This window comes from Astatotilapia calliptera, chromosome 16 (genome assembly GCF_900246225.1).
Source record: "Astatotilapia calliptera chromosome 16, fAstCal1.2, whole genome shotgun sequence".
NCBI lineage: Eukaryota > Metazoa > Chordata > Actinopteri > Cichliformes > Cichlidae > Astatotilapia > Astatotilapia calliptera.
In genome coordinates, this window is record NC_039317.1 from 1879499 (window position 1) to 1906499 (window position 27001).

General features: G+C 43.0%; 1 pseudogene; it reads left to right on the forward strand.

Moving 5' to 3' along the window:
• Positions 1 to 1546: 1546 nt before the first annotated feature.
• On the forward strand, positions 1547 to 26770 carry LOC113008464 (uncharacterized; annotated as a pseudogene).
• The last annotated feature ends 231 nt before the right edge of the window (positions 26771 to 27001 follow it).

Here is a 27001-nt window from a genome sequence, read left to right on the forward strand (position 1 = left end):
AGATAATATAAAAAGACAAAGATATTACACACACACACAGTGTAGAACAAACAGGCTGAGAGCAGCAACCCTGCCTACAGCAATCCATCAGATGGTGCAACACAGAGTAGAAACACACAACAAATGGATAGCCTGGCAGAGATGGATAGATGTCTGTATGTGCCTGTTGTCTCTTCATGAGTAAGTGCATGGATGCACAGGGTAGGCTTGCCTCTAAACAAACAACAAGAAAATCTTACAGATGTTTTCTACTGGATTTAGGACTCTCTAATCATGGTTACTAAGATAAGATAAGATAAGATAAGATAAGATAAGATAAGATAACCTTTATTAGTCCCACAAGTGGGAAATTTGTTTTGTCACAGCAGGAAGTGGACAGTGCAAAAGTTATGAGGCAAAAATTAGAATACAATAAGAATAAATACAGTACACAGCTGTACAGAATAGAATAAAATAAAATAAATATACAATAAGATAAAAATAGAATACAAATACAAATACTATATACAACTGAGTAAAAATACAACGATGACAGAAAGGATTATTGCACTTAGTATTATTGCATATGTATGGATGTGTGTGCTTGATCAGTTAAAGTCTTTATTATGGAGTCTGACAGCAGTGGGGAGGAAAGACCTGCGAAATCTCTCCGTCCCACACCGTGGGTGCCGCAGTCTCCCACTGAAGGAGCTGCTCAGTGCTGTTACGTCCTCTGACCTTCTGGCCTCTTCCTGGAACAGAGTTGTTCTCTTTCCCTCCCTCTCTGTTCCAGGTGACCACACCTGATTGCCACAGCTGAGCAGCATCATGACCCTTTGTGGAACAGCATATATAGCTCCAGCAAAGGCTTTCCTCTCTCTTTTGGCTACGAGCACTGAGAAGTGTGTGCCTGCTATTAGTGGTGTTTTGCTTTAGTTACTGTTGGAAGCCAAACGTGGCCTAGCTTGTGTCCTGTTTGCTACTCACGGTGCTTGGCAGACGTTTGGTGGGGGCTTCTGTGCCATTTCTTTTTTAATGTAAACCTCTTCTCCTGTTTTTTGCAGAGCAAGGGAGCTGAGGCATTGTACCTTTCCTTTGGTTTCACTTTACAGTGTTTACTTTTCTTTCCAGGAAGAGTGGAATAGTGGGGTTTACTGGTTTGGCTTTGGAGACCCAGAAGATGGATTTGTTTACTGTTTCCCTCCTACTTAAGTTAACGCTGTAAGGTCATTTTAAATAGTGTGTAAAGTTTATAAAATAAATATTTGATGTACAATTTATTCTTTGTAGTGTCAGCTTGTGTACAGCTTGTGCTATTGCCCTTGTCGTGTTACATCCCCCCCCCAACAATCACAAGCAGTGAAAATTTGCCATCTTACAATGTGATTGCAGCCATTCCCCAACTCTCTGTGAATGGGACTCATGGATATTGATCAGTGGTTGTTGATCAATGGTCATGAGAATTTGCATAATTAAGATGAAGGAACTGACCTCCCAGCCCATTGTTCCTTCAGTGGGCTGGTTTCAGTCATTATACAAATGTCCTGTTTATAAGATTGAAGGTAAGATGGCGGACTACAGGAACCACCTGAGATTCAGCCTCAGATGCCGACAAAACAGGATTACTCCTAAAAGTCTGCAAATGAGCTCTTCAGTTAAAGGCTTCCAGGCAACAAAAATCCTCCAGAACGCACAGCATCAGTTGCTTAACGGGTGAGGCAAACAGATTTTACCATCGACATGGTAAAATCTCAAGAGGAGACAGAGACTGACAATGCTTTTAGATGAGAGTACTCTTAAAAAGGTGTTTGACTTTACTTATTAGACTCGTCTAGCACAGCACAAGAAGTCTAAGACCAGGCAACAAAGGAAGTTTGACTTACTTGTTGTACGTCGGAAACCACAGCAATATACAGAGAGTGTCCTCAGCGGCCAGAAGAGACAAGGATGCGACACGGAGGATGTGGACAAGTGGGTGAAGAATTTGTCTGACAGACAGCTTACCCAAACAGAGAAAAACATCCTTGCTAAAGGGTTGAATTTTGCTGTCACACCGAGACAAATCCCGCTAGTGGTGCTGATCACAGCCACAGAAACAGCAATTCCAAACAACAATATTGCAGAAGTGGAAGCAGAGCAACTACGGACGAAAGTTTCAGCCTGTCTCAGCAATGCAAAGCCCCCAGCATCCAACATCACCACGGAGGAGAGGAAGGCACTCACATCACTTAGTGATGACAACAACATTATCATCCTGGAGTTGGCTGTCCGACTGCGGTCTGGAGTGTGGGGCCTCCCTGCTGCTGCGGAGTCGGGGCGGTCTGCCTCCCCCCACCGCAGGGAAAAGGGTAACACCACCTGGGTCTGGGTGCAGTTCCCCCCTCCAGGGGCAAGGGTACCTAGACCCGGTTCGTAGAGTACGCTTGGGGAGTGTGATCGTGTGTACAGCGTCTCTTTATGTCTGTCTCCACGTTGGTTGAGTGTGGAGTAAGTGCATATGAGAGCATGAGGGTGGGAATGGATGTTTGTATCTGTGTGTGCCTGTATGTCTGTGTCTATATGTCAGGTTGGGTGTCAGGCGCCACCTCTCTGGGGACATCTCAGGCCCTCCAAGGTTTGGAGGCCTATCTCCCCCTACCACCACTTCCCCTGCCAGTGGCGGACTCCCTCAGACATCGGTGTGTTGGTGGTTCTTTGTGTCCGGGGGTGGGCGTCCAGGTACACACCGGCTCACTCCTTGGCGGCCGCTTATCGGGGCCTGGAGCCTGGGGCTCGCTCGGGCCACTTCTGAGGTGGGGTGCCCCCGGCCTCTCGGCCTGGGGCTCGGTCACTCAGGCACGGCTGGCTGCCGGCGGAGCTCACGGGCGCGTCACTGCAACTCCCCCTGGCTTCTGCTCCATGGCTGCTGAGTGAGCCCTCATCTGGGACTCTCCTCAGCTCTTTCTGGGACAGTGGCGCGGCTGCCCCTCTGGTGGTCTTCCTTGGTCTCTTGTGTTCTGGGGGCCTCTGGATGTCTGGAGTTTTGATCTCCTCCATACCTGCTTCACGCCCTGGAGGACGGGGCTGTGGCCCCCCCACACCCTCTAGCAGATTATTACATGAAGGAACCTTTTAAAAAACAAAAACAAGCGCGTCCATGCTCACAGGTGTACACACGGGTGATCACACCCACAAACTACACCCTTTTTGGCTCCTACCTCAAAGCACACTGTGTTCTGTTGATCTTATGTGCTGCACAATAATGTTTAACATTTAGTATTTACTGTCATATTCCCATATATCATTGTGATGTTGTTTATTCTATTACTCTTGTTCTCTTCTGCTTGTTTTCTTTTTTCTTTCTCAGCAGGTGATCCAGGTGATTGATATATGCATTTTTTTTTTCTCTGCCCGTTCTGTTGGTTTTTGTCTTTTGCCCTTCTCCCCCGTCCCTCTTCTCAGCTGTTTCTCTTTCCCTCTTTCTTTTTCCCCTTCTTTCCCCCAGTCAAGTCTGTCCCGTATTCAGTAAGTGAAAATAAAATAAACAATAAAAGGTGAATCAAATGGACCATTACGGCAAGGCTGGGATGGTCTGTTTGGTAAAGTAAATCCGTTGGGCATCTTTCTTTGCCTTTAGACAACAATTCTGATGCAAAAGAGCCAAACGGGACAGGCAAAAAAAAAACGACAAGGAGGCGACACGGAGGATGTGGACAAGTGGGTGAAGAATTTGTCTGACAGACAGCTTACCCAAACAGAGAAAAACATCCTTGCTAAAGGGTTGAATTTTGCTGTCACACCGAGACAAATCCCGCTAGTGGAGCTGATCACAGCCACAGAAACAGCAATTCCAAACAACAATATTGCAGAAGTGGAAGCAGAGCAACTACGGACAAAAGTTTCAGCCTGTCTCAGCAATGCAAAGCCCCCAGCATCCAACATCACCACGGAGGAGAGGAAGGCACTCACATCACTTAGTGATGACAACAACATTATCATCCTGCTGGCAGACAAGGGTAGATGCACAGTATTGCTAAACCAGAAAGACTATCATGAGAAGATTTTGTCACTACTCAGTGATGAAAATACTTATGAGCCCCTGAAACGAGGCCCAGGAAGTGGTTACAGGAAGAGGGTGATAGACTGTCTGAAGCAGTTAAACCAAGACAAGGCTATTGACCGGACCTCATACCACAGGCTGTACCCAGGGGAGTCTACACCAAGTCTGTATGGTTTACCAAAGATACATAAACAGGGTGCACCTTTAAGACCGATTGTCTGCACGATCAACTCGGTCACCTATAACATCTCCAAGCTTCTGGCTTTGATCTTCAACCCGCTGGTGGGCAGCTCTGAACACCACATCCAGAACACCCTGGATTTTGTTGAGAAGGTGAGAGATGTCATTATGGAGGCAGATGAAACCATGGTCTCGTACGACGTTACATCTCTCTTCACTTGCATCCCAGTCACAGAAGCGTTGGAGGTAGTGTGTAAGAGATTACAGGACCACTCTCAGCACCGACCACGTGTGTTTGAACTGTGTCTTGATTCCACCTACTTCACATACAAGGGTCAGTTCTACAGGCAGAAACATGGGTGTGCCATGGGCTCCCCAGTTTCACCCATCATGGCCAATTTGTACATGGAAGAAGTGGAAAAGAGGGCTTTGCTCTCCTATCCTGGAACACCACCAAGGCATGGGTTCAGATGTACAACGCATCCACTTAACACACTGTTTGCTGCTACAGCTACACATGTTTCTTTTCCAACTATTTATTTATAAGTGACTTATGTATGTATGTATGTATGTATATATATGTATATATTGTACTATTCTTAGTTAGCGTATTGTCTGTCTTGTCTTAATGTTGGTTTAAAATGGAGCACTGTAACAAAAAATAATTTCCCCCAGGGATCAATAAAGTATTCTGATTCTGATTCTGATTCTGATTCTGATATGTGGATGACACCTGGGTGAAAATCAAATCTCAGGACGTACCACAATTCATAGATCACATTAACTCGGTGGACCAACACATCAAATTCACCAGGGAGGATATGAACAGTGGCAGGTTAGCCTTCTTAGACTGTGAGATTTCCATCAGTAATGGAGGACATCTAAAAGCTGACGTGTACCGTAAACCTTCACATACGGATCAGTATCTAAGGTTTGACTCTCATCATCCACTGGAGCACAAACTGGGCGTCATCAGGACGCTATAACACAGAGCGAACACCATCCCCACTGACACAGCAGCCAGGGAGGCAGAAGAACATCAAGAAGGCTCTGAGTAAATGTGGTTATCCCAGCTGGACTTTTGTCAGAGCTGGAAAAGCACCTAAAGAAAGCTCCAGCCGATCCAGGAGAGAAGGACAACCGCTGCCTAAGTGAAAACCTGCAGTGATCCCGTACGTGTCAGGAGTATCGGAGCAGCTGAGACACATTTTTTCTAAACACCAGGTCTCTGTGGCTTTTAAACCCCAAAACACGCTGCGCCAAAAACTGATCCACCACCAGGATCGGGTCCCCCGACACAAACAGAGTAACATAGTGTACGCTGTTAAGTGCCAGGAGGATTGCCAGGATTTATACATCGGGGAAAGCAAACAACCTCTGACTAAGAGGATGGCACAACACAGAAGAGCCACCTCGTCAGGCCAGGACTCTGCAGTCTATTCACACCTACAGGCCAGTGGACACTCTTTCAAGGATGAGGATGTTCACATCCTGGACAGGGAGGAACGCTGGTTTGAATGCAGCCATTTACATGAAAAGGGAAAGACCATCTCGGAATCGAGGAGGGGGCCTAAGGGTACATCTGTCACCATCTTACAATGCTGTGACTGCAGCCATTCCCCAACTCTCTGTGAATGGGACTCATGGCCATTGATCAGTGGTTGTTGATCAATGGTCATGAGAATTTGCATAATTACGATTAAGGAACTGACCTCCCGGCCCATTGTTGCTTCAGTGGGCTGGTTTCAGTCGTTATGCAGATGTTCTGTTTATAAGATTGCAACCTGCAGCTGAGACTGAAGACGTCACCTGATGATGACGAAACGTTTCTCCCGCAAAACGCTACGTCCAGATGAACAGAAACAACTTTTGGAGAGTGAAAATTAAAGTTGTTCTGTACGACAACAATACATTGAACCATTCAACATCATCTGAGGTCTACACTGTGTGAGTACAAGGAAATAATTATTATAATATGATGTGTTAAATTTGTTTAGATCAGAGGAATAAGGAGGGATTGGTCTGTGTTTCAGTTTGGCTTAGCTGTAGCCTGAGAGTGTAATTGTTTAGAGAGAAAGGAATTTATGGACACTGGGGGTCTGCCTGCCTGCCAGGAGACAGGAAGCTACAGTTGGGGGTTGCTGATGCTGATGCTTGTACCTTTAATAAAAACTCATAATTGTTATAAACTTAGAAGTAGGTTTGCAGGAGACTCTCCACATGCTTATCTGTAAATATAAGACAACAAGAGGCCAACGACCCAGTGGATGCAGAGTGGGGGTCTCAGTGTTTGTAATATGTTAACTCTGTTTTCTATGTTGTGTAGAGGAATTTGGTGTGGCTTGGGTGAGGAGATTACTTTTATGACCCCCAGGAAGTCACGTATGCAGAGACACACACAGTGCTTTGACTGTTACGACACACCCACACCTACATGCACACTCACTCACTCACTCACTCACGTGCACTCACATAGACACACAGGCACGCGCACACGTGCTCGTGCATAAACACAGGCACAGAGCTTCCAGCACACCGTGGGGGTTTTATGATGGGGTCGCTTCTACAAAACTGTGTTTCACAGACAAAGCAGTGAAGATCTGCAGAGGGACACGTCTGCCCTTCTTAAATGACTGAGTCGGTGCCGTCTCTGGATGAGGAGGAATAAAAAGAACCGGGGTGAAACTGATTTCGCAACAACTGTGAGTCACTTTGTTTCAAATGAGGACATCTTAGAAAAGGCTGCCTTAGAGGGAAACGGTTTAAAATCGCCTTCGCTTGATGGGTCATGTTTGCTGTCTGGATGAACAAAGGCCATATGGGAAGTTACTACAAAGACACCCTCAAGAGTGTTCTTAGGTACAGGGAGGCTATCGTAGACTGAAGCTGTGTAGTTAATGAGATTAGCAAGTGTGGAGGGTTCTGGCTACACACAGGGTTTCAGGAAAAACACATGAATCCACAGTTCCTTCTCTCCTCAGATCTCTCACCAGACACAAGTTCCTCACCAGTCCTCCAGACAGTCTGCGCAGAAGATAACAGGGTAACTAACATCTGCAGGGAAAGGCAAACCACCACCTTGTGTAGACGCAGCAGATGAGATGATCAGGAACAGGTAAGCTCATTGCTTCCAGCAGCGTGGGAACTTAAAATATGTCCTCCAGATCCCTCTGAAACACAACAAACAAAGAGGAGAGCAAAAAGGGAGAGAGCGGTGAAAGTCCCAAACAGATTCCCCAAAGAGATTCTCCTGAACTCAGACCTGGTGACTGATGAAGTCACTGCGGTGATCATACCCAGTTTGACAGCATGAGACAACCTTTGCTTTGACATGGTACACTATCATGTTTGAAGTAGCCACTACAAAACCGTGAACTGTAACCATGAAGTGATTTCTGCAGTCAAAAACAACACAAACTTTGTTATTTAGATCACGTGTGATTGGTGTTAAAGCAGTCCGCCAAGAAAATTTCTGAAAGCGCTGTAACTAAGTTTAAGAATATAATCCACCCACTGTTATCATCTTCAATGCCATGTACCAACACAGAGCAGAACAGCTATCTGAACACTACTCCAACAGAGGTCGATCATCTTGTTAATAATTTTACCTCCTCACTACGTACGACTCTGGATACTGTAGCTCCTGTGAAAACTAAGGTCTCTAATCAGAAGTACCTGACTCCGTGGTATAATTCTCAAACACGTACCCTAAAGCAGATGACTCGTAAGCTGGAGAGGAAATGACGTGTCACAAATTTAGAGGATCATTATTTAGCCTGGAGAAATAGTTTGTTGCTTTATAAGAAAGCCCTCCGCAAAGCCAGAACATCTTACTATTCATCACTGATTGAAGAAAATAAGAACAACCCCAGGTTTCTCTTCAGCTCTGTAGCCAGGCTGACAAACAGTCAGAGCTCTGTTGAGCCAACCATCCCTTTAACGTTAACTAGTAATGACTTCATGAACTTCTTCACAAATAACATTTTTATCATTAGAGAAAAAATTACCAGTAATCATCCCACAGATGTAATATTATCTACAGCTACTCTTAGTACCATTGATGTTAAGTTAGACTCTTTTTCTCCAATTGATCTTTCTGAGTTAACTTCAATAATTACTTCCTCCAAACCATCAACGTGTCTTTTAGACCCCATTCCTACAAAACTGCTCAAAGAAGTCCCGCCATTAATTAATTCTTCGATCTTAAATATGATCAACCTATCTCTAATAATCAGCTATGTACCACAGGCCTTCAAGCTGGCTGTAGTTAAACCTTTACTCAAAAAGCATCTCTAGACCCAGCAGTCTTAGCTAATTATAGGCCAATCTCCAACCTTCCTTTATATCAAACATCCTTGAAAGAGTAGTTGTCAAACAGCTAACAGATCATCTGCAGAGGTTTATTTGAAGAGTTTCAGTCAGGTTTCAGAGCTCATCACAGCACAGAAACAGCTTTAGTGAAGGTTACAAATGATCTTCTTATGGCCTCTGACAGTGGACTCATCTCTGTGCTTGTCCTGCTAGACCTCAGTGCAGCGTTCGATACTGTTGATCATAATATCCTATTAGAGCGATTAGAACATGCTGTAGGTATTACAGGTACTGCGCTGCAGTGGTTTGTATCATATCTATCTAATAGACTCCAGTTTGTGCATGTAAATGGAGAGTCCTCTTCACACACTGAGGTTAATTATGGAGTTCCACAGGGTTCAGTGCTAGGACCAATTCTGTTTACATTATACATGCTTCCCTTAGGCAGCATCATTAGAAGACATAGCATACATTTTCACTGCTATGCCGATGACACCCAGCTCTATCTGTCCATGAAGCCAGATAACACATACCAATGAGTTAAACTGCAGGAATGTCTTAAAGACATAAAGACCTGGATGGCCGCTAACTTTCTGCTTCTTAATTCAGATCAAACTGAGGTTATTGTACTCGGCCCTGAAAAGCTTAGAAATATGGTATCTAAGCAGATTCTTACTCTGGATGGCATTACCTTGGCCTCCAGTAACGCTGTGAGGAACCTTGGAGTCATTTTTGACCAGGACATGTCCTTCAACGCACATATTAAACAAATATGTAAGACTGCGTTCTTCCATTTGTGCAACATCTCTAAAGTTAGAAATATCCTGTCTCAAAGTGACGCTGAAAAACTAGTTCATGCATTTATTACTTCCAGGCTGGACGACTGTAATTCATTATTATCAGGAAGTCCTAAAAACTCCCTGAAAAGCCTTCAGCTGATCCAAAATGCTGCAGCAAGAGTCCTGACAGGGACTAGAAAGAGAGCAGATTTCTCCTGTTTTGGCTTCCTGTTAAATCCAGAATTCAAAATCCTGCTCCTCACATACAAGGTCTTAAACAATCAGGCCCCATCTTATCTTAATGACCTTGTAGTACCATATCACCCTATTAGAGCACTTCGCTCTCGCTCTGCAGGCCTACTTGTTGTTCCTAGAGTATTTAAAAGTAGAATGGGAGGCAGAGCCTTCAGTTTTCAGGCCCCTCTTCTGTGGAACCAGCTTCCAGTTTGGATTCAGGAGACAGACACTATCTCTACTTTTAAGATTAGGCTTCAAACTTTCCTTTTTTCTAAAGCATATAGTTAGGGCTGGACCAGGTGACCCTGAATCCTCCCTTAGTTATGCTGCAATAGACGTAGGCTGCCGGGGGATTCCCATGATGCATTGAGTTTTTCCTTTCCAGTCACCTTTCTCACTCACTATGTGTTAACAGACCTCTCTGCATTGAATCATATGTGTTATTAACCTCTGTCTCTCTTCCACAGCATGTCTTTATCCTGTCTTCCTTCTCTCACTCCAACCAATCACAGCAGATGGCCCCGCCCCTCCCTGAGCCTGGTTCTGCCGGAGGTTTCTTCCTGTTAAAAGGGAGTTTTTCCTTCCCACTGTCGCCAAAGTGCTTGTTCATAGGGGGTCATATGATTGTTGGGTTTTTCTCTGTATCTATGAAGCGCCTTGAGGCGACTTTTGTTGTGATTTGGCGCTATATAAATAAAATTTAATTGAATTTAATACAGACACTACAGTGAGCATCACAACCATGTAACATATTTTTACACCATGAAACAAACGATTTTTCATATCATCATCTGATATAAATACAATTGAATTGAATTGAATTGAAAATTGTCCAAACTTTTATAATCCCAGCAGTATAACGGATCGTCAACACAAGGCAGTGTGGGTTGTTGTACTGTGGTACAATACTGTTGATTTTAAAGCCTCAGCAGAAATGCAGATTTCTCAGGCATGTCTGTGTTTCTCTGTGTTCAACTGTCATGTTTGATGAGCCTGAGATTATCTCAAGATTTATCTTGAGTTCCTGGGAGAGAGCGAAAGAGAAATAAAACTTACTTCACTCTGAAGTAAGGTTGGTACAAAACAAACATGAACCTAGTTAAAAAACATTTCATTACTACAGATGATCAGCAGATGGCTAATGAGCTCTATTAATGTTATGTGTCATTGACGAGTGGGGATTTCACAGGAATGAAGGAGTCGGATTCCCTCTGTTGGAATGAATGTGGAGCTAATGACAGACTGTTGACTGATCCAAGTGTTTTATCTCTTTCTACAGTGAACATAAAACACTACATGTACAAAGGCTAATGCATGCTGTGGAGCCCTGCTCTCAAAAACCTAGGTCCATCTTCATCGACTGAAGACTTCAGAAATAAGAGTTTTTAAGAAATTTAAGAAATACGTTTTTAGAACATGTTTAGCTCCATCTATCGTTTGCAGTAAAATAGTTTCCCCACTACACAGGCTCTCCTCACTGACGAGTCTTTTGTTTTGGCTTCTTAAACTGGCCCCTGGTCTCCTCTGAGTGTTGTGGTGATGATGCCAGACAGCAGCATAATCTGTAAACTCAAACTAGCCCACCAGCAAAGGTTTCAGCAAAGTCACTCAAACCCTACCCCATAACCTGATGTCAACATTAAGTGACCTGTGCTATTGTTTATTAATAACAACAACAACAACAACAACAACATTATTAATAATAATAATAATAATAATAATAATAATAATAATAATAATATAGATGCACTGTAAGCTTAGGAAAAATGAGGACAACATATGACAGATTTTTTTTATCTGCTTTTGTTTTTAATGCAAAAATAAAAAGCAGGTCTATCATCTTCTAAGTGTAGTTTGTGCTTTAATTAAGAACGGAGGATTTCTTCTCCTCATTTGGATAATGATACGGCGCTGGCTGTTCTCATAAAAACGACTCTTTTAGAAGAACTTGGGCTTTGAGGGGAAAGTCTGCTTTCATCTACTGTAGATGAACATGCAAAAATAGAAATGGAACATGAGGATGGGCCACTGACAAAGCCACAAACAAATAAAAGCATCCAGTGGAGCCTGAGAGGAAGCCGAAAGGGAGGAATTTATGTCTGTTTCTGTTTTGAGCACTTCCTATCTGTGACTCACCAGGATCACTGAGAGAGCTGCAGCTCCCACCAGACTTCAAGACTTCTGATCTGTTGGGTATTTTTATTTTTACCCTTTTTTTCCAAGGATAAAAGTAAAAATTATGGTAATTTTATGTGGGAAGGTCACTGCACATCGAATCATTCTCAAATCACTCTTGAAGCACGGTTCATTAGGCTTTTCCTCCCACTCATCCAACCACCCACCCGATACTCATACACAGACACACAGTGAACATACCAGCGAATATTTTTCAGCCAATTTACACAAAAAGGAGGAGAAATAATCTGCTCCGTTTATTATTTTGGATACAAGCCGATGCTGAAATTACTCTGATGTAAAAAGGGATGGTTACTGTGGGCAGGGACGGGAAACTGTCTGTTAATCTGTTGCAAGGCTCATTGTTCATTAGCTGCTGAAAGTCATTCTCAATAACTCAATAACCTGTAACACTGGTTCTCATGTGGCACATTTCTACTGACAGTGAAGTGCTTTCTATCCCACGTTCACACACACCATCACTCTAGCAAACACGTTGGAAGAGTTCAGCATCTTGCCCAAGAACACTTTGGCATGCACAGTGGAGCAGCCGGGGATCAAACCACCAACCTTCTGATTAGCAGATGACCCGCGCTAACTCTCGAGCCACCGCCACCGGAATTAAGATGAAGCTGTGCAACCTTGACAGACAGGTTTTCTTACTTTTTCACTTACTTTAAGTGATGCACTCAAGTGCTTTCGAGTTTCAAGATGCTGTTTTCAAGTGTTTTGAATTGAAGCACAATTTAAAAGTAAAATGTTACGTTTACAGACTGTTAGTATCAATAACATGGTTATTTTTGGCTGACGAGTTCTCTGACCTGCTGGAATGAAACGGGTTTGTGTGGTTCACGAAATTCCAAATAAATTCAAATATGGCACTTTTGAAGTCCTTAAACACGCGTGCTGTGCAGTCATTCCATCTCTATCCTAATAAGGGCACACACATAATCTTTCTTTTAATTATTAATCGTTATCATTATTAATGTTATTATGGTCCAGCAGAGGTAGCACATTCACTGTCTGCCACTGTTGGCCCTACTGCCTCCACAGAGCTGTTTCCAGAATATGAGGTTCAAGCAGTCTGTGGACCATCAGCCAGCTGTGCTGAAAGTGAAGTTATACTGATTGCTGAAGTGAAACTTCTGAGTTCTGGTTGAATCTTGACAAACTTTGGAAATGAACTTTTGGCAAACACTTAAATCATCCACTTCCAACAACACATCCGAGGTGGCTGAAAATCCCTACAGTTCCCATCTACATGGGTGGCTACATCTGTGGGGCCATGAACCCGATTAACAAATCTAAAATCCAGAGTGCACTTCACAGATCACAGAAGAATAAAATGCAACGAGCCAGACTCACCATGGCTTCTGCTCTCACGTTCTGGCTGCTTGACACTAAGGATACCACGCGTGTTTGCTTCTCTCGTGTGAAATCAGAGACATGTATGTTAGTTTATCATGTTAATATCACTGTATATAGTGAGATGGCAAAAACAGCAAACAAAGGAAAAATGAATACATATATTTATCTACGTATTCATTGTATAAGACAAAAATAATCAGTATCCAGTCCATGTTTATTTATAGAGCACACGAAAAACCCAAAACAACACATTAAAAGTCACAAAACCACAGATTAATCAAAGGGGGGAAAATAAATAACAATAATAAATAAATAAAGGTATAAATAAAAAAATAGAGAACAAAGTGTACTATAAATAAAACAGTTTCAGCTCTCGTAGGTCCCCGTGATGTGTGGGTGTGTCTTATCCAGGAGCTGAGCTGCCACCCATTTCTCCTGAGGTGGCAGCTCCCAGCTGACGTTACTCAGTGATCAGCCACCCAGCAGTATGTTACTGAAGCGCTGCTCACTCAGTAAGTAGGTCAGTCCCGGGTGGTGAGCAGCAGTGGTGGATTCTGTGTGTATTAACTGGGATTTGTGTTTTCTTTGGGCTGCTTGGGAGGAGCTGCTGATTTCTAAGTGTAGCTTTAATTTGACTAAAGTCTTCGTTTGTTTGGTTTAATTAGCAGTGTTCCCACCTCTTTGAGCTCTTTAAAAAAACAAACCTTTGGCTTTTTCGTTTCCGTGTCATACCATTGGTACTCCTGTCATTCCCTAGCGCTTATTTTGGGGCATGTAGCACTAAACTGATTATATATCGTTTTTAAAGAAACTTAAAACTGACTAGAAGCTAACTCTGTTAATACTGCTAAAATGCCTTTTAGAAAATGTGTTTTCAAATTTGATTCTGTTTAAAATCAAATCCACCCTAATATGGGGGAGGAGCTTATTCCATTATTTGGAGGCCACAAGAACAAAAGCTCAGTCCCCCAGGTGTTTCCATCATGACATGGGAGCAACAAACAGCTGGTCAGCTGATTTAAGTTGGAGACAGACCACTTAAAAGCAAACCTGTGTAAAGACTGAAGACAGGGGTCATGTGCTCACATGTGAGTGTCTCTGTTAGCAAATGAGCAGCAGCAGCTTTCTGAACCATTTGTAAATGTGATCGTGAGGCCTGATCAACGCCAACATAAAGTATATTGCAGTGATGAAGGCAAGTTGTCACAAATGCATGTAAAACTAAATTAACTAAAGTTAAAATGCTTGCATTTAGAAAGCCCCCTTTTCTCACTGTTATTCGCTTGTTCATTTTAAGAACTGTTTCAACTTTCACCCCACGATCGGAAGCACGTGGTTTAAACAGGATCTGGGGAAGCTTTGAAAAAGGTCTGAAATTTTACAGCAAAGAGGCATTCGGACCTCGGGGGGTTCCACTGCCTGTGTAAAAGTTACAGGTACATCATTAAAAGTCAGGGATGAAATGCTCTACAGTCAGCTGTTAAAGGTAATACAGGGTGGGCCATTTATATGGATACACCGTAACAACATGGGAATGGTTGGGGATATTAAAGTCCTGTTTGTGGCACATTAGTATATGTGAGGGGGCAAACTCCTCAAGATGGGTGGTGACCATGGTGGCCATGAAGAAGTCGGCCATCTTGTTGGTAATGTCACAAGAAAACAATGGTGTGCTTGGTTTCAACGTAACTTTATTCTTTCATGAGTTATTTACAAGTTTCTCTTTGTTTACAGCCATTGATATGTCGAAGAGGTTAACATGTGAGGAGCGGATGGAAATTGTGTTGATATCTGGTGAACGCAGTAACCGGGTCATTGCAGCAGATTTCAATGCAAGACACCCTACGAGACCACCCATCTCCCATGCTACAGTCAGCAAACTGCTTGCTAAGTTTCGTGAAACTGGTTCAGTGTTGGATTTGCCAAAATGTGGACGCAAGAAAACTGTCACTAATGAAGAAACATCAGTGGCTGTCCTAGCTTCATTCAGCAAGAGCTCACAGCGTAGCACTCGCCGCATGTCACTGGAGAGTGGCATTAGTCGAACATCCCTCGGCGGATGTTAGCTACTCACAAATGGCACCCTTACAAACTCCAGCTACTGCAGCATCTCAGCGAGGATGACCCAGATCGGCCACAGAATTTGCAGAATGGGCAAAACAAAAACTGGAACAGGAAACTCAGTTCATGCAGAAGATTTTGTTCAGTGATGAGGCAAACTTTTATGTGAATGGTGAAGTTAACAAACAAAACCACCGCTATTGGTCTGACACCAACCCACATTGGATGGATCCCTCCAAGACTGTTGGAACAACAAAAGTGACGGTTTGGTGTGGTATATGGGGTAAAACAATAGTGGGTCCATTCTTCATCAATGGAAACCTCAAGGCCACTGCATATTTGAAATTGCTACATGATGACGTGTTTCCCTCTTGAAACTCATGAAAGAATAAAGTTACGTTGAAACCAAGCACACCATTGTTTTTCTTGTGACATTACCAATAAGTTTGATGTGTCACATGACCCTCTTCTTATTGAAAAAACAAACGTTGCATTCAAGATGGCCGACTTCTAAATGGCCACCATGGTCACCACTCACATATACTAATGTTCCACAAACAGGACTTTAATATCACCAACCATTCTCATGTTATTACGGTGTATCCATATAAATGGCCACCCTGTAGAACGAACTGCAAACAATAGCGCAGAAGTTGCCAAATTTTCAGTAGCTACAAACCTCCAAACTTGTGACCTTCAATTAGCTCAAGAACAGTGTGCAGAGAACTTTCTGTGGAACAGATTTCCATGGCTGAGTAGCTGCATCCAAGCATACACGTAAAGTAGATGTAATGTCGGCATATTACACACACGTAATAATAATTCTTAATAATTAGAATTCCCAAATCCCTATGCAGCTTTACTATGTTTCATCCAGACTGATTAATGATAAATAAAGAGTCAATGTTTTATATGCATTTTGTTTGGTCTATGAACAATATGCACCTCACTGTCATGGTGTTTTGTGCAGTAAAACTCAATAAAATGTCAATATTTCAAGTTCTCAAAGGCCATGGACAACTTTGACTTTTTCCTCCTCTCTGCATACAAACTGAAATCAGCTGACTGTAGCATAAGGGATTAGGAAACGTCTTTTTTTCTATCCACCCATCGTGCATTAACAGCAACACTGTATCACTATTAGGAACACTGTTATGTATATTACAGCATTAAATGGTAAATGACCCGCTGCCCCTCCCAATGACTCAGGAACTGCTTAGGGTTAAATTTAGGGTTGCATTTATTATTATTTTTGTTTGTGTGTTTTCCATAATTTCACAAGTACAAGATGTTACTTTTTAAATCATCTGTTTCCACTTTATGATAATATTTCCATTTGCAAAACAGGTGAAAATTCAAAAGGGAAAATGTGAAAATGTGCTGTTTTGTAAAGTCTTTCTGGGTTATGTTTTATGTTTAAAAAAAGGTTTTTAGTGAAGAAATAGACTGCTGAGTAAAAGAAAACTCTAGAACATTGAAAAGACCTCAAGGACATTCCTAGTTTTCAGTGAGGTCACATCGGTGATGGGCTAATGTATCCCTCACCATATGGGACACCTTCACAGTTTATAGGAGCAGCCTTCAGGGAAAAGGCCAGCCGGAGTCAGCCGGTCTGTGGGCTTCAGGGAGGCCTGTGTAAGCTGCCTGCTGAAAGGGTGCCCTTCATTTCTAGACAGCGTGCCCTTTTTAAAATACAATCATAGATAGAGAGTGAGCGGCTGCCTTACCGCTGTCTATCCCAATTCATTCACATACACTGCCTCAAGGGCCTCATTTGGGTAGCTATAGCTATAGCCTCATGGTCAAAACATGACCTTCAACACCCTGCTGCAATCAGACCTCCTCTCAACTATGCATATACTTTTTTATTGTCAGGTGATCTGTATCATAACTGTATCATACGGATCATCAAAATAAAGGTCGCCATAAAGTTTAAGTGCAAGCACTTGAGCTCAGTGTGCTTACAGGTACTATTAGTAAATGAAGGTGCTTTGTTGTTTCTTTGTTGGGACTCTCCTTTGGTTCCTGCCATCCGCCTCCACATACCTAATGTCCTTATTTGTGGGCACTACCTGAGGTAGCCTCAGGCTTTAGTGGACCACTGCATTGCTAACAGTTAGTGAAGCTGGCTGATGACCTTAGCTAACCTTTTTCCTTGCACGGAGAACCTGGGCCCTGTTTCAGGAAGCCGGTTTAGTGCAAACTCTGAGTAAGTATACCCTGGGTTAACGGAAACTCTGGGTTTTCGGTTTCACAAAGCGAGTTTAGATTAATTCTGAGTGAGTTACTATGACGACACACTCCGTGAAGCTAACCTGCCCCCTAGCAGGTTTACTTCAACTAACCCTGACCTTCTCCGCCTCTTTGTCAGAAACCTGACTGTAGGAAGTGTCAGACATGGCGTGCTCCTTCCTTGAAGAGCCAGTAGATGTTGAAGCCCAAATTCTCCGCAGAGCTCTCCGCCGGGAGAGAGTGATCAGAGCGCGTTCGGACATTTTATCATTTCCTGATGATTTTCTGTGCGAACGTTACCGTTTTTCAGCACAATCTATAATTTATTTGAATAACATCCTCAGGCCATATATTGCTCATGTGACACATCGCGGACATGCTCTCAGTTCTGTACATATTATTTGTATTGCACTTCGGTTTTTTGCAAACGGGAGCTTTCTGTATAATATTGGTGACGCTGAGCACGTTTCCAAGGCTACCGTCTGTCGGGCAGTCAGGAATGTTACAGTTGCACTGAAACGTCTCCTGTACTCGTTTGTGGTGTTCCCCGGTCATAGACCCACAAGATTTATCAAAGAGGGATGCCACAAAATTGCAGGTATCAGGATGAACGAAACTTAATTCATGATGTGGTGATACTTGAACTACTACTTAAATTTTACATTTATTCTCACGGTTCCCAGGCGTGATTGGCTGTATAGATGGCACTCACATTCCAATCATTGCTCCTTCAGTAAATGAAGGAGACTATGTGAACAGGGAGTCTTTCCACAGCATTAATGTACAGGTACATAGTTCCCTGTAGCATGTCAAACTAACAAATTATTTCATTATAGTAATGGATGCTAATTTGTGTTCTCTGCACTGTGAAGATCATATGTGATGCTGCCAACATTATCACAAATGTGGAAGCCAACTGCTCAGCCTCTGTGAGTGGTGGTGGTGGAGGACCCCCACCTGTTTTTCGGGCCTCCGCTTTTTTTCTGTTGGCTATAACGGGTCACATTTGATCATACAGAGTAAGCAAATATGTACTTGTAATGTGCTCAGATAATTTCAATAAGTGCTTACAGACAGAAAATTAATGTAGCCTCTAACTGCAATTGATTTACATCGGACAAACAGACCAAGCACTATGGCTCATAATACAATTACACCTCACCTGTTTGGACTATATTTTTATATTTCATTTTTACTTGCTGCCAGGCACGTTTGGGGCCTGTTGGGTTGCACCTGCGCTCACATCACATCACAAAATAAAATGTATGAAATAAAAAATAAAATAAAATGTAATGAAATATAATAAGATAATGTGTTAAATGGGTGGAAATCCCTAGATCAACGTTTAAATGAACACTCACGCATTGACTCTGTCGGCTATGTTTTGCCATGCATGCTCCCTTTCTTTTGCAGCTGAGGCTGTGTTATTTTTTTTCCGCGGAATTTGCATGTTATCGGCATATGCTGCCATCAGAATTTCGGCCTCAAGCGCTGTAAAATACATTGACCGCGCCTTCTTTCCCTCCGTCTCCATGGTGACTCGCTTAATCTGTGCTCCACTAATCAGGGCTTTATGTATCCTCGTCCGCGCGCTTCACTTGGGGTTAAAGCAACTCCGTGTTGACTGAACTAATTGTTATCAGCCTTTCTGAAACCGAATATTCCGAGTTGGACAGTTCGGGGTTACTCAACCCTGAGTATCGTTTTTCACTCTGAGTTTTCTAAACCGGCTTCCTGAAATAGGGCCCTGTTGGCAAAATCCTTGCTGGAAAGCGGTGCACTGTTTTGTGTTCTTGGGAAAGATTCTGTGGTATTGTGTGGATTTGGAAACCCTGAAGCCTTCAGGGTTGACTTCAACTCCGAGTCAGTTACCGGGGTAACAGACTCAATGAACCTAACCCGCTCGCTGACGGGTTTTCTTTAACAAACTCTGAATTTCGCTCTGATGCCGTCCTTCAGCTGCACTTTAATCATTTGATTGACACTCCAATTCATTTCCTAATTCATAAAGTTCCTTTCAAAGCGAATAGAAACAACAAATTTGCAGAGGTTGCCATTTTCACAAACACTGAAATCCCAGATTCATTGTATTTTGCCTTTTTTTTTACTTAACGTCAAAAGTAATTCAGTCGTCAATATATAAAGACAGAGATAACGATTACACCAGATTCATTATCAACTCAGAATGAAGTCTATAGTCTCCATCTTTCTGTCTCTGTGACTCTGTGGACAGTGATGCTATCAGACTGTCAGTTTACCTACACTGCAAACATTTACTACTGCAGCTGTTGCACACTGTTCAATCATTTGTCTTTTTATAATCAGTCACACTGACAGAAAAATGTGTCACAGTTGGATCTTGTGGATGATGTGAATATCTAAGTGAAGATGAAACTGAAGTGACTTAAACACTCACAGAATGTGGCTTCCCACATTCTGTTTTGCCAAAGTTGGGTAAGTGGATGCCTCACAGGCCAAGAGGGAGTGTTCAGGCCCTTGGCAGGTATCTCTGCCTCCCCCTTCTGCAAGACCTGCTGAAGCTCAGTCTTTTAGTGGCCCCTCTCTGACCCCAGCTCCTGGTTGGGAGCCAGATGTGGAAAGCTATCAGGAAGGAGATGTTGATGAAGAGAACGTCATCTTTGAGGAGTACAACCTGTCCTGCGGTTAGCAGCCAGCTAGTTTCCTAGGAGCAGAGTTGGGCCAGTCACTTCTCTGATATGATTATCAAGGCATCCTCCTCTCTTGATATTTCCCTCGTTGATGATTCTGTGATGCCCGCATCTAGGTTTGAGCAGTTGCAACCTTCCCAGATGTAGGTGCCCCTGCTACCCGACTTTAAGGACCTGATAAGCTAGTAGTTTGGCTCTTCTGCAGAGTTGCACAAGTGGTCCGTTACCTGTAGGAGGTTTTCTAATATTTATGTCAAAGGAAAAAATTGCCTGTGCCCCTCTCCGCCTGGCAGATCAGGCTCTTGCTCTGTTAGTCTAACCCTCTAGCTCCCCTTTCGGCATGGCCGCATGCTCTAGCAGCAACTGTAGGGTCATGGTTGCCTTGCTAACTAGGCTACACAGGGCAATGGCTAACCAGGTGTGTCTTGCTAATATTGGAAACATTATATCCCTTTATATGCATCACCTGTCTCACCAGGTGCAATCAAATCTGGGGGCTCCAGTTGTGTGGGCAAGGTTCTGGCCTGTTACACTCACCTTTCTGCTCTCATGCAGGAGGAGCAGGCTTTTGCTACTGGCAGTGCCTTGGCTTACTTCTGGGTAGTGTGGCACCATCTAGAGTTGTCTCAGTCCCAACTCTGGCAGGATGCCCAGGACTCCTTAATGAGGCAGCTTGACTGTTGCAGCAGGCTTGAGACAGTCATTGCTTTACAAAGGAGGTGTTGAGGAACCTGTCCAGACTCTCTAGAAGTTCTAGGCGCCTCACCTTTTTGTGTTTTTGTGCTTTTCATGCCTTTTAGCTGAGTCCAGTGTTGGGCAAGTTACTTTGAAAAAGTAATTCATTACAGTAACTAGTTACTTTTTCAAAAAAGTAACTGAGTTAGAATCTTGTAACTCAGTTACTAAAAGTAATTAATTACTTGAAAAGTAACTATTGCGCTACTTAAAAAAAATGTTTAACCCTCCGGGGTCCAGGGTATAATTGGCCATTTTTTAACCACTTTTGATGTTTCCTCCACATTTCACCTTTAAAAACGATTTACTTTGCCTTGTTTGGTCTCATCCTTTTCAGCACAACCTCACGTGTCTGAATCTAAAGTCGCGTTTTCATTTTGACTACAGTATTAACACAATTGATCTAAAATCAGACAACAAACATAAAAAACAAAAAAATTTTAATAACCATTTCAAACTATTTACAGAACAATCAGCTGTTCTGCATTCAATAAGATGCCACACAAATTATTTCTGCCACTGCAAATATTTCTGTCCACTATAAAGGAGAACATCACAGCCTGATACCTGCAGGTCTGACAGCAGCAGGTGTATCACTCCTGTTTCTACCTGCACTGTAAAATGTAATATTGTGTTCAATTAAAAATATTAAATAGGCTGAACTCAGTTTTTATCAATTTGTTATTAGAACTCGATTTAAATAAGTTACCAGTACTTTTTATGCAAAAACGCTGATAAACTCAATTTATTTGAGTTGTCTTAACTTAGAAAAACTAAGTAAGCTGGAAGTTTTGTTTTTCAGTGCGGAAGGATGAAAGATGTGTTTTGAAAATGCCACGTCACTACCATCCTCCTCCCTGCGGATCAGTCCGCATGTTCAGGGCGCATTTGTTATGGAATATGTTGAGCAAACCTGGAGAAGCGTCAGCTCAACATATTATTATTGTCATTGCCGTGGATCTTTACCTGATAAACTGACTTGGTGAGTAAATGTTTACTCTTATTCAAACTGATTTTGTGGCTTCTCTTAGTTTAGCACCAGGTTTATAATCTTGCTAGCTAGTTAGTGTTAGCCTAGCGTTGCTGCTGCCGCTGGGATCATGTTTCTTAAAAATTAACACCACAGCCTTAAAAACCTTATAAAACTATGTCTGTGAAATTTTCTGTTGATTGTTTGAAATAAAAAAGTGAGATAAGAGCCCAGACAAAATTCTTCGGGAGGTGCAGCCGTTAGGGGTGGGTGGGGTGTGGGGGGTATTTTCAATCCATAGCCATAACTAACTAACTAACTAACTAAATAACTAACTAACTAACTAATGATATATATCATGTTTAACCTGAGTAGCAAAAGACTGCAGGGGGGGTTGAAAACAGTAAGCCAGGAGTTAGCTGTGCTCGCGGACTCTATCAAGCCTTGACCTCCTGGTCAGCTATTGCTATTGCGCTGGTGGATAACAGAGCTCTCCACTCTGAAGCACTTTTGAAAATATGTGATATTATTATAAATTAAGTAGATATTTGAGCATTACACAGCTACATTCTTGCCTGAAAATATCTTAAAAGGTTATTTTGTGACCCAGAAAGGGTAATCTGGGGAAAAGGAGGATTGCATTTGTCGGAGCCTGTGCATACTTGTAAGCACGGCAATGGCGGAGGAGCGCGGCTAAAAAACGTATTACTTTTTCTGGGTCACAAAATAAACTTTTAAGATATTTTCAGGCGAGAATGTAGCTGTGTAAAATTCAAATATCTGTTCGATTTATCAAGACATCACATATTTGCAAAAATGCGACGAAGTTTTCAGACACGTCCATTTTCTTTTATGCTTTGTGGCAGCTTTTGAACATCTGTGGCATCTATTAATGCCAAATCTAGCCTTTATTTAACAACATAAGCAATCTCTATGTTACAATGATTGCACAGCCATTAAGGATCAAATCAGTTTCTGAAAAATGTTATGCTTTTTCTCCCTCTGCTTGCTTCTTACTGTCTTTGAGGCCCCACAAGGCTGCCCGCTGGGATTGGAACGATGGGAGAGGCGTGAGTTTCTCAAAATGGGCTCATTGAGTGCAGCATGGATAAGATCTTGGAGAGGCTACGGCTGCTGTGAATACTCAGAATAAGATCTCTGACTGCAGACTGGATACATCTCAGAAGGGCTTGCTCGCAATAACATCTCTGGGTGCAAATTGGATGACATCTCGGGGAGGCACACTGCCGTGAGTTCTCAGAATCGGCTCCTTGAGCACAAGAAATGACAACATCACAGAACACAAGTATGGCGAAGATCGCGGCTCTCCAACGGGAGATTGAGAGACCAGTGTTGGACTGTAGAACTGCTTTGAAATTCATATGAGCTGTTCGCACTAAAGTAAAAACCACCATCACTTCATGCGGAGACCCCTTTGGCGCCAGCTGCGGTCTCAAGGCTGGAGCTGAACAACAACACCCTGATAACGACTGTGTTTAGTCTGTTCCTTCCCATTCCCTGCAAGGCCACCTGGGTTGGCTGGAAGACTGTTTACTTAGCCTGGCGGGGCAAAGGACACTGTCTCAGCTGAACTATGGACACGCACACACATACATATACTGATACTGATAAGCACTCACCGACCCATCACCCTCCCTACCCCGGATCCAACGCCACCTCCAACGCTTACCTCCCCCATGATGTGGACATCGGGTCAGTTGGAGGCGCAGTCGAAAGATTGCAGCGGTCCCAGATCAGATGTACACACTAGAACTCTTTCCCATGTTGCTGTCTGTGTTTATTGTGTTATGGTGTGTTGATACCTGTGCATTCCTGTATTATCCTTTTGTGTTGCACATTTCAATGTTTTTTTTTCCTCGCTACCTAGCCTGACCTGTCTCCCCAATGTGATGTTTGTATTGTATGTACGGTCGGCAAGGTCTGTCATCTCGGTTGTGGACAAAAGACCTGCAACTGACACATAAAGGCTATCTCATCATCTCTCATCTCATCACCAGCACTCCTGCTGTTGGACAGAAAGACATCAGTCAGTATTTTGATTTTCCAATATATTAGCAACTGTCAGTGACATTTATATTAATGAGGCTGAACTTTAATCATACTTTAGATCAGCCTGTTTTACTTATTGTTTTATTTGTGCTTTGGTTTGGGGAAGTTGTTTCTTCACTGATCTTTTCCTGTCTTCTGTTATTAGACTTGAGATATGACTGCACTGTGCTGTTGCTGGTGACTATAAGACATGCTGTGTAAGTAAACCAACAACAACAGTTTGTCTGCATTTCTTGAAAGATCACATCCCCCAAACTTAGTTTAGAGGGTCTACACTGTATATAGTGAAGTCTGCAAGTTTTCTAACAGCTAGATTTGTTGAAAGTTATTGGCCATGTTTGCATAGCCCTTTTTAAAATGATGCTTTCATGACATTATTGTGTGTTGGGTGGGGGTCACGGCTATCCAGACTGACAGTGGGACATTGAATGTCACCTCTCTGGTGGGGAGGGGGCCTGAGATTGTGTAAATTGGAGTCTGTTTTATACCAAATGCAGAAAAAAAATGTTTTAAGGAAGCAATTAAGTTCATGAGTCCTCCGTCACAGAAGGTGTGTCAGTGAAGATGGTCGCCTGCAGGTTCAAGCTCATTGCATCTCCAACCCACATCCACTGCCACTGTACTTCAGGGAAGTTAAAGACTTTCTTCTGCACCTACATTTGTATCACCTCGATCCATGACAGTAATTCAGGCAGTAATGCCTGGACTGGAAACAAGCATCCTGAAAACATTACAACATTCCAGCTCCTGAGTTGGAATGAAAAACAAATGTGTTGTTTAAATCAGAGACTGCACTTATTTTTAATCATATTCAGGTTACCACACATTGTTTTTTCATTTAGTTGAACTTGAAATGTTTGTCAGTAAGTAAACAATTAGTATTGTACAGTCAGAAATATCAAGTTATTCTTAATACTGCAGACTTGCAATGTATAAGTTGTCCTAACAGTCATCTTAAGTAAGCTTTACTTAGTTTTTTTTGAGGCAACGAGTTTCTTTAATTTTTTTTGAGTTCTGGGAACTAACAAGGCCGTACAGTGTACTCAAAATGAGCAAGTTGCCCTAACTTGGTCATCTTAAGTAAACTTGATACAATTTTTTTGAGTTCTGGGAACAAATTAGATTTTACAGTGTGGAGACAGCAGTGGCCTCATTGTTCTGACACACAACACAAAGCTATCCACAACACTACACACTAACTACACAAGACAACACATTAACTACACACTCCAAACACGCTAAACGTCACATCTCAAAACTCTCTCTCTCTCTCTTTTTCTGCTCTCTCTCTCTCGCCGTCACTCCTGAAACTTCCCCCTCTTCCTAAACAACCAAATGTCATGTTGCCATATCATTTTTTGATTGGTGCATTTTTCCACCAACACGAATGGGCTGTTTTTTGTTTTGTTTGTTTATTTTTTTTCTCCAGGTGTTTTGCCAGACAGTGCTCGTGATCGCCGTCCGCGGGAGCGCGCAGCTGCTTAAAGCTGTAGCGTCCAGATTACTTACAGCTACTTCCTGCAGCTGATATAAGATGCCGTAAGCTGAACACAGCTTCAACCGTCTGTTGAAAAATAGTAACGCACCGCATTTTCTTGTTAGTAACTGTAACGGCGTTGTAACAATAGAAATAGTAATTCGTTAGATTACTCGTTACTGAAAAAAGTAACGCCGTTTGTAGCGCTGTTATTCCCATCACTGGATGAGTGTTTCTGCAATGCACTGATCAGTTTCAGTCATCAGGAACTAAAGGATATTGGCCTTATCCAGAACCCAGACTTTAATTCAGATTGAACCGACAGTATCCCAACTGAGATTGCAGAACAACACGGGAGCTCCATGGGTTATTGTCAGAAACAGCAAGTGACGCAGATGGAGCAGGGAGAGAAATCAAAGTGGGGATGCAGAGTTGGCACATCCAGCTATCAAAACAACAACACAAACTCCCGTTTCCATCCATCTTACTCACCAAAGCCAGATCCCTCGCAAACAACACTAAGGAGGTACAATCAGAGATTTTACTAATACCGCTTTTTCCGTAAGTGTTGTCTACTGATTGTAACTCAATCTTAGCTCCATCCAAACATCCGCAGTGTCTTAGTGGAGTTACCGGGCCAGACATTACACCGCTAGGACCGCCACAAAGACTCTGGTGGGGGAAGGCGTGCTGGGATCTGCGCTGATGTGCTTCAACACTGGTGCCATAACAGCAGAATTATAGACATTAACCATGATTACCATTGTTTACATCCCCGCAATGCAAACTTTAGCTCAGCACTCAATCCCCTCCAACTTATCATCATCAAACAGCAGAGAGGACATCAAGGGTGTTCATATCGTTTGTGGGGACTAATAAGGCATGTTTGAAATCTGTACTCCCCAAATTCCACCAACGTGTTAAGTGTCCTACCATTGGGGACAGGACACTGGACCATATGTACAGTAACATCAAGCATGTCTACAGAGCATCACCACTCCCCCACCTGGGACAGAATTATCACCGGCCTCTGCTCCTCCTCCCTGCCTACATCGCCCCCAGGAAACAGACCCCTCCAAGCCCCTGGGTCATTAAAGCATGGCCAGATGATGTTCTCCTCCAAGTAGAGGACTGTTTTGATCTGACAGACTGGTCCATGTTTGAAGAGCAGGACCCAGAGACCTTCAAGTCTGTCCTTTTCTACACAAGTACTGTGTAGTAAATGTGGACTTGTAACTCAGCCAAGGAGACGTACAGGAGAGGGATAGAGGTCCTCCTCACTGACATCATCCCACACCAGGTGTGGTATCCAAACTCACTAACTACAAAGGACAGAGCCCCCCAAGCCCCAACAGCAGCCTCAAACTTGCAGAAGAGCTCAGACCAACTGGAAGGAATCCCTGCCAGGCTGTTCAACCTCTCCCTGACTCATCTCACAGCGGTTCCCACCTGTCCGAAGGCCTCCACTATCATTTCTATCCCCAGTGAGGCTGGTATAGACAGCCTCACTGACTACATACCTGTAGCCCCCACATCTGTAGTCATGAAGTGCTTCGAGCAGTGTCTTGTGTCTAAGCACCAAGACTGTCTTTCCTCCTCCTTCGAGTCTGCACCAAATTCCTTCATTTCACCTGGTGGAGAACCTCTCCTGGTCCCTCAACACCAGCTCCATAACTAAGAAGGCCCAACAGTGTGCTCTACTTCCTGCGAAAGCTGAGA